This window comes from Epinephelus moara, chromosome 5, assembly GCF_006386435.1.
Source record: "Epinephelus moara isolate mb chromosome 5, YSFRI_EMoa_1.0, whole genome shotgun sequence".
Lineage (NCBI taxonomy): Eukaryota > Metazoa > Chordata > Actinopteri > Perciformes > Serranidae > Epinephelus > Epinephelus moara.
In genome coordinates, this window is record NC_065510.1 from 46,859,610 (window position 1) to 46,869,544 (window position 9,935).

The window sequence follows — 9,935 nt, forward strand, 5'->3', positions numbered from 1 at the left end:
AATGTCAAACACAACACAGAAGACCCAAAGCAACCACATTGACTACATCTCCCAGAAAGCCCAGCGCTCTGGGAGCATGCGCGAAACAGTCTCGAGACGGCAGCGCGGACATGTGAAGACACGGCCTGTGTTTACATGCTGCACTAGCCTTGGACCAATACGTTCATTGCATGAACGTCTTGAAAACGAACCCCGTTTTTCATTGCATTCATTCATTTCGTGCACAATTCATTGCAGGACGAAGAAGGGGTGAAGAAAATTTCAAGACATGCAGAGATAAAATGCATGTTTATTGAACAATAACGGATATACAAACACACGGCAACCCCCGTACACCTGCACGTGCACGAAACACAACACAATGCTCTACAACAGACCACGGAGTCAAACATTAGTCCACATTAGCTCAGCAAGTGTTCAACCACCAGCATGTCTCGGCTAACATCGACCACCGAGAATGCTCCCGGGAGTTAGCCGAGTGCTAACCGAGTGAGATGCGCAATACACACATTAGAGGCTGAACGCTTATAACGCTAATAAACCACAAATTATAAGTTACCTAAAGCACGTCGGGATAGCGTGGTGAACTTCAACACACAACCATTTATTAATAATTCAGCCCTAACAACTGTGTGACACAAACTCAGTGCTTTGGTTAGAAATAATGTCGGGCTCGGTTCAGCTTCGAACAGAAATATGCGGCCGTGCCGCACTCTAACACACACACACACAAACACACGGAAAAACATTTTCAGTTTATAAAAAAAACCCGGACGCACTGGACTTGACGTGAAAAGTGGATATGTCCGGGCAAAAGAGGACATTTGGTCAGCCTAACGCCGTTAACGTTACCTAACACAAAGAGAAATGTTAACGGCTCGTTTCTCCTCTGACACGCCACATACCTGCGTGCCGCCACGGCTCGGTTGTCCAGGTACTGGGCAGTCATGACACCAACCAAAGAGGAAATTACTGGACCTGGAGACGGTAAGCCGTTATCTTGCGTTTGTCAGCTGCTCTCATGTTCACTCCTTTTGTGAAGGTCTTGTTGCTGTCCTCTGCATACCAGGCGTCATATGCCCCGCGGCATATTCCCCCGACATTTGTTCGGAATATTTCAAAACGTCTAGCTTTAAATTAACACTGAAGTTGCATCTTGTCGGCATCTTATCTGTTTACAATCAGCTGAGAGTGTGCAACTGCGCATGTGCGGTCTCTTGTTTTTATGACGGTAGCGTCAGGAGCAGCCAAAGACCACCTGGTGGCAAGATAGTTATCTACCAGTGTTCATGAACAAAAGAATATTGGTCATGGCCGAAATAACGATAAAGACAGATAATTATGTAAAGTTAATGCGTTCAAGGTCTTTTGACTCTTTAAAAGTTGACATGGTGTCTCTAGCTCAAAGTATGAGAGACAAGAAGAGGTTGAAAGTCGATGAGTTTTGAAGAGGATTTGAAGATTTTCCAATTTACTTTCGTTCACACTAATTAGACTGCCACCAGAGCGCCACCTATTGGCCTATTTGCACCGAATTTTGCACAAACCCTCATCGGGCCATGGAACACAATTAGCAAAAGTGTTGTGGTAATCCAACTGTATTTGGTCAAGATATGAAAGACTGTCTGTTTTGAAAACAATGTGCAGGAATTTGTTGTTTTATATTTTGGCCGTTTTTTGGACGATCAAAATTCTTTTAATAACTTTTTGTCAGGAGGGTCCACAGATGCTACATGCAAAGTTTGGTGCAAATCGGTCAAATCGCCTAGAAGGAGTTCGAAAAAGTACGTTTTTCATTTGTCGCGATTTAGCGAATGGAAAGTTACCGCGAAAGTGGGCGTGGCTTACACCACACAATTCAGCAGTCATGGTGGGAGATAAGTTAAATAACATAACCAAAATCTTTAAATATAAAAACATTACAAAGTTATGACTTCAACCATCACAAGGACTCAATGTGTCCTTACTGGCTGAGAGCTATAAATTTAATTACACAATGAAAAAAAAAACAACTTTTATCTCCTTTTTTTTTTTTTTTTTAATTTCAAAATTAACAGATAAAGGCAAAACTTCCCCAAAGCATTCTGCTAAACCATGATTGCAGCCAAAATGCTGCTCAATAGAGGAACAAGCGAGGACTCATTGAGTCCTTGCTGGGTGTAAGGGTTAATGGAAATACTTAGGTCATTTTTAAAGTACTTTAAAACCTCTTGACCTGTTGAAAGCTTGAGTGTACAACAAATGAATGCAATCATTGTCAAGCTCAATTTTAAAAATGTAAAAGGTTCTTATGAAGGTGGTGTGAGCTTATATTTTGAACGTTGTAGACATAACCCATGTGACCTAATGAAACTTTGACGTGTGATGATCAAACAACACATCCATATTCATTTGAAATCATGTGACCTAGTGAAAGCTTGAGTGATGTGTACTGGCTGCTGTGAGGATCTAAGTGCAGCAAGCAGACACAAATATATACTATTTAATGTCAGTGGAGAAACTGAGCAGGACTACATGTATTCCAATTCTTAATGAGTTTCACCAGGACATTTTGTATTTACAGGTTTTTGGTATCAGGCATTTCTTTCAAAGTTTTAGGAATGAGCACCATGAGCTGGACAGTTTGGTAAATGTTATACTGTCATGTGTGTGTGACCAAACACACACACACACACACACACATACACACACACACACACACTTCACTCTGACACACAGACTGTCAGAGTCACACAGTCCTTCGGCTGAGGTCCCTAATTAAAGCTGCAAGCAGCGATGAACGGGACCTCGGGCTCTCACTGTCGGCCTCCAGCTCACGTCGACAGTGTAAATTATACGTAAGAGTCAAAATGTCAATAAAACAAGCAATGTCAAGAGAACGCAAGGTCATTTTTGGCAATAGAGGGACTTTATATTACAGTACATTACAATATGTATTTAATTTTCAACCGATGTATTAACTAAAATGTATGTGTGATTTGTCAGGTATGGAAACAAAATATCTTGTCCAAAACATCCACATTGAAATGAAATACACTGTCATGATTAAGTAATTATATAATGTTAACAGCAACATGGTGTCTGTCCTGCTGTTAAGAACTGAAGTGTTCCCCATGTACTGTAAAAAACAAAGGTCTGTGGTGACAGTACTCCTGCTTTGTTGTGTAACACATTGTGATGTAAGTACATGAATATATAAATACATAATGTACATTTTAACAGGATAACAAATATTAGCATGGAGAAAACATGAATTATAAAGGAGAGTAAATCATAAAAGAAAACAATTTTTACAAAGACTAAAGTTGTGATTAAACAAAGGAGCTTGTAATTTTGGAGTGTAACATTTCCTCAAAGATGTGTATACTTCCCTGATGTAACAGCAGGCAGACACTAGTTAATTGCAGTGGAGAAACTGAGCAGGACTACATGTATTCATCGTGTACTCCGGGGTTCTCCGGAATAGCGCCGGATTTCCGGCGTGGCAAAGTTTCTGTCCGGCACGGGCAGAAGTGCTCTGCAGTGTGAGCATTTCACTCGCATTTGCCCCTAAAAATATATGTGTGCGAACCGGGAAAATGATTTAGGCGCACAGTGTGCGAGTAAATGCAGCCTACTGTTTACCGTAATCGGCATCAGATGTTTTTTCATTGATAATCGATCAAATAAATGTATTTTAAAACTCCCTCCTTTGGCTCTGATACAGCCATCTCGCTCCCTGCTTGCAGTCCCCACTGCACTGGGCTTTGTAACAATGTCCCCAGTGTTGCCAACTCCTCAGTAAGAAAAGTAGCTATTGGCTGTCCTAAATGTCGCCATAGATATATATACATAGATGCCGCATCCTGGCTTGTGGGCTGCCTCAAAACCGCCGCCATCTTGCCTAGGTGCTCTGACCGGTTCAGACCTGTGTCAGACTCGGCAAAAATGCCACAGTTTTGCTCTACATTTGGGTGTACTAACGAAAGAAGTGTTAAAACCAAGCAGAAGGGAATAACATTCCACAGGTAAGAAGTTGTTTTACAATATTTTACTGTTACGAACATGTTTAATGAGATATATATCTCAAAAAGTGATCCTTCTTTTAAGCTAATCAAGTAAAGTAACTGTCCTGATCTGGTCCTAATGCCAAATTAAGCTAACGCTATGTCACACAACTTAAAGAAAAAAGGTTAACATTTATATAATATTACTTATAAAATTATGATGCTTTGTCAAACAGCTATGTCGGTGTATGTGTTATTCCAAATTGTCAACTATCTGTTTCATGGCACCAACGTGACATAACGCAGTATAACGTTAGTAGTTAACTTGTGGCCTGAATTGTAACTACAAATTATGTGGAACTGCGTTTTTCTGACACACTTATTTTGTGTGTAGTTTCCCAAAAAACACACATAGGAGACCGGCATGGGTAGCAGCAGTGAGGAGAAAGGACTTTGTCCCGAGTGACTCCTCAGTCATCTGCAGCTGTCACTTAAGACCTAAGGACTTCGACAGGACTGGACAGACTTGTCTGTTTAAGGGACGGAGTGACTCCTTATGTATTCAATTTTCCCGAGCATCTCTGCAAGGACTCCTAAAAATAATACTACTGTACACTGTATATATTTTTTGTAAATATGACCTAATAATGTAAACAGTTCTGTGTCCAGGCTCCCATGAGCACTGTGGTTTTATACACATGAGATTAAAGCAAAATTTTGTGTAAACATGCAGCTCTAAGTCATTTATTTTCACTTGTACAAAACCAACATTTGTTAATCAGAATGTGTAACTACACTGCAGCTCGGCACAACCCTGCTGATACGCTATTTTTTGCACATTGTGTGACTTAAAATGTGAATGAACATTTATAATCAAAATTAATAATTAAATGACATCATGGTGGCCATTGTACATCTAGTAAGAAAAAAGAACATTTATTACATGGGGAAAGTTTAGTTTAAATGTGTTGTAGAACTATTACTGTTACTTTATCTACGAAAAGCTGCATTTTTTATTTAACCAAGTATCCTGTATCATAACTACATGTCTGACGATTGTAACAAACCAAACCGCATGAAAAAGCAGTTGACAATTCAGCAAGTAATGATGATTTTAATCATAAATAGTCTCCTGCCTCAATAGACATACATGCATTAAGCAGCGCGGCTCCACCTGGGCAAGATGGCGGCCCCGTTGACGTATCGCTCCAATGAGGAGCGCCGTTGTATGCGGCATCTACGTATATATATCTATGCTGACTGTAAACCAGGTCAGGATCAGCCAGCGGCATGCGCAATTCACTTGCAGTCTGGATGTGGAGGGGTTAACATCTCCTGCTCTGACTGCTGCTGGGAGGGAGGACTGGGCCATCTGTGAGTGCTTTGGGGTGAGAGAGGAGCCCACGGTATGTGCTGCTCGTTGAGAAGAATAAGAATGATACGTGCTCTCACAACAGAGTCTCCAGAAGTCTTCAATAACATCAGAAAAAGTCTCTAGATTTGTCGCTAGTCGCGATACAATTTTGCAAATAGCCTAAATGATTTAGCTTCTAAAAATAAATAGAACCAAGGCAAAAAAGTACGGAGCCCCTAAAGGTTAAACGGTTAAAAAAAAAAAAATAGTACTTTTGCGAGATCTTGCAAAGCTTTTGCAAAACATTTGCAAGATCTCGCAAAAGCTTTTGCGAGATCTTGCAAAGCTTTTGCGAGATCTCGCTAAACTTTTGCGAGATCTTGCAAAACTTTTGCGAGATCTTGCAAAACTTTACTTTAAGTAATGTACTTCCAGATCAGTTTGGCCCATAGAGACTGCAAACAAACGCAACAATGGAGCGCATTCACCCGTGGGAGAGGCTCATAGAGTTTTATTTTGAGATTGGCCTCAAATATAAAGACATTAAATCAGTGCTCGCGACTAAACACGGTTTTCATGTAAGTGAGAGACATCTGAAGCGACTACTTAACGCAGTTTTCATGTAAGTGAGAGACATCTGAAGCGACTACTTAACGCAAATGGACACTTTCGTCGAAAGACATTCTGTGACTTGGCGGTCCTGATTGAATTCATTAGCAACCAAATACAGTACTCTGGACAGCTTCAGTCACAGGCACAGCTGTGTAACAATGTCCTGCCCACAGCCCCCATTGATATTATTTTGCGCGACCGACGCTTCATATAATAACATAAAAATATAGCCTACTATTTATGGTGTTATGTCATCGTGTCGTGTCTTAGCGAAGCAGTGGCTAATGTGGCACCTTTCATGATCTCATAATTACGAGATCCTTATCTTGTGGGCTAATTATGAGATCCTGATCTCATAATTACGAGATCTTTTCTCATAATTGTCTAATTGTCTAAAAGTGTCTAATTTTTTTTTATCCAGTGAATGCAATGCGCTTCCGTAAAATATAAAGACATTAAATCAATGCTCGCGAGTAAACATGGCTCCTTCAACACCAAGCGCACATCCTCTTTCCTCACTCGTAGTCCATGTTCTCTGCATTTAGCAAACATCCACCGGTAACCCTGAAGCTGTCCAGAGTACTGTATTTGGTTGCTAATGAATTCAATCAGGACCGCCAAGTCACAGAATGTTTTTCGACAAAAGTGTCCTCTTGCGTTAAGTAGTCGCTTCAGATGTCTCTCACTTACATGAAAACCGTGTTTACTCGCGAGCACTGATTTAATGTCTTTATATTTGAGGCCAATCTCAAAATAAAACTCTATGAGCCTCTCCCACGGGTGAATGCGCTCCATTGTTGCGTTTGTTTGCAGTCTCTATGGGCCAAACTGACCTGGAAGTACATTACTTAAAGGAAAGTTTTGCAAGATCTCGCAAATGTTTTGCGAGATCTCGCAAAAGTACTATTTTTTTTTTTTAACCGTCTATTTTTTTTTCCCCTTCCATGTCCCTTTAGGGGCTCCGTAAAAAAGACATAAAGGAGCTATAAGTCAAAAAGTTTGGTAACCACTGAAAGTTTAATTTTTATTTTTAAACACATTAACCTATAAAAGTTTAATCTGAAAAGTAACTACTAAAGCTATAATCTTTTTGTTCGTTTTGATAATAAACACATTCCTTTGCAACACATACATTTCTATTTTTTCATTTTGTGACTGCAACACCAAGCCCCCCACTCTGGAAAAGATTTCAGATTTCAGGCACACAAATCTTCCGTGCTCCACATTTCAAGCACAACATTTTTTCTTGCTTTAACCCCTGTGTACTGCTGCAGCACAGTTTTAGCTACAGATTTGATTCAGATTCAAAATGAGGCAAAAGAGTTTGACCTGGTGATCTTGTATTTACAAGTTTTTGGTATCAGGCATTTATTTAAAAAGTTTTAGGAATGAGCCACGTGAGCTGGACAGTTTGGTAAATGTTATACTGTCAGGTGTGTGTGAACACACACACACACACACACATACACACAGACACAGGCAGACACAAACATATATTAAAGCTGCAAGCAGCGTTGTCGGGACCTCGGCTTCACGCTGTTACGGTTTCCAGCTCACATAGAGATTTTGAATTATTTGTGAGAGGCGATATGTTGATAAAACAAGCTATGTCAATATAATGCAAGGTCATATTTGGCAATAGAGGGATTTTATATGACAGTACCTTACAATATGTATGCAATTTTCTATTGATGTATCAATTAAAATGTACCTGTGATATGTCTTGAATGGAAACAAAATGTGTTTCCCAAAACATCCATATTGAAATGTAATACACTGTCATGATTAAGAAATTATATAATGGGAACAACAACATGGTGTTTGTTATGTTAAGAATTGAAGTGTACCCCATGTATTGTAAAAGACAAAGGTATGTTGAGACAGTAGTCCTGTTTTCTGTGTAACACATTTTGATGTAAGTACATGAATATATATGTACATAATATACATTTTAACTGGATAACAATACAGTATGTTATTGACAGTCTTGATCATAAATGTAGCAACAGAGTTATCAGTATTAAAGGTTGTAGTAGTATGTGACAGATGGAAAACAGTGGTATATACTGTAGGTGGTGTTTATTTTTTCAATAAAGTAACGTATACATCTCTATAGACAGAAAATATCACCATCCAAAAACTGCTGTAAAAATATATTAATATTTTTGCTACTTTGAAAATGTCAATCTTTTAGAAGTATTGTAGCGTGAAATATACATATTAAATATGTTTTGAGGATTTAATTGTTTAATGGTTTGTTTCATAGGTCTACTGTTTTTATAGGGGGAAAAATGGGAATAATTTCCATAAAATACATGTCGAGGACAATTTAATAGTTGTTATTAGGCCCTGAGCTAGGTCAATGAACTACTTCAGCCTGAAATATACATATAAAATATTAATTTTTTTTTGAGGATTTTAAGCCTTTAATGGCCAGTGTGTTTAAATGGCTCTACTGTTTTTTATAGAAAAAATAAACAGAAAACTGAAATAATTTCTACAAAATTAATTCAAGGAGAATTTGATTGTGCATATTTTTAGGTTCTGAGCTTGGTCAATACTTGACAGCAACATTGATTTTGATGCATTGTTATTTATTTATTCTTTTTTGCAGTGCCAGATTTAATGAAAAAAACTCACATTGAGGTCCTGAGGGCAAGCCTTTCTAAAAATGCTGTAAAAAATATTATATAAATACTGTTTTACATTAAACAGGTTTATGTTTTAAAACTATTCAGCCTGAAATATACATATCAATCATTAATTATATTTTTCGGAATGTAATGCTTTAAATGCCAGTATGTGTACATTGTAGCCCACAAAATGCTTTGCACTGATTTCTCACTTTAGAGGCAGTGATGGTTGAATGAAGCTTTATGAGTCATTTATTATTTTCTCAGCCCAATAAATGGTGCTTTTCGTTCAACAAAATCTTTTAATCACAGTGAATTTCCATTCTGTGAGGCCCCGTCATTAAACCAAGAACACTATCTAGTGGGCTCAGAAAATAAAGAAAAAGCCTCATGAGGCTTCTTTCAGCTAACACTATATAGAGGCTGAGGGTTGGTTCATATTTGGACCTGTATACACGGGCTGAAGTATGCAGCCCCATGTAAGCCTGCAGTTCAATAATTTGCCAGTCTGTTATGACCATGCAGGTATTTGGAGGTCACTACATGATGCAGGATTTACCCAGCTCAGCGCAAAGCTGAATGTGCGATATTCCGCTGGCTGCAGGTGCAGAGGTTTCTTCTGGGGACTTGTACACACTGTACTGTTGCCCTAATTAGTGTCTTGACGTTCAGCTGCTATAATGTCTTGTGAGGTTCAAAATGATTAATCTTGTACTACTGCTTATACTTATAACTATGGTTGCAGTGAGCACAACAACAATTTTGTTTTGATTCTTGCTAGTCGTCCTTTTGTATGATTTTATAACCCAGAGTCTGGCCTTCTTAAAGGAGACACACACACACATGTATGCAACCACATCTTATTTTTAGTCTCTCACAATTATCCAACATCAACAGCAACACACAGTTTTGATTATTGTAGTCAGGGCACTGCAGAACACACAGTGAAAAGATGAAATGTTGCTTTAAAATGTGAAACAATGGCGCTGCCTAGTGGGTAAATTTAAAAATTACAAGTTAAAGGCCAGTAGTCCAAAATGAAACCGTATGAATGCATTATTTTATGTTAGGATTAATGTGGGGTTAAAAATAGCAGTTTTAAGGGTTTTCTATGGGACGGTTTCTGTCTCTAGGCACTAATACGTCCAGGGGCCGAGGGGTTTCCTATCTGTGCAGCCGAGCACCGCAGCACCTCCACGGACTATTACATCCAGACGCTCCCGGTGTTTCCTCCACAGGCTCCACTTCACTCAACTTCACTCAGCTGCCCGACAAACCCGCTGCTTCTTCCCACTTTAACCTGAATAACAAACCAGGGCTCGGTGCTCCGGTTGGATCCAAACGGAGAGC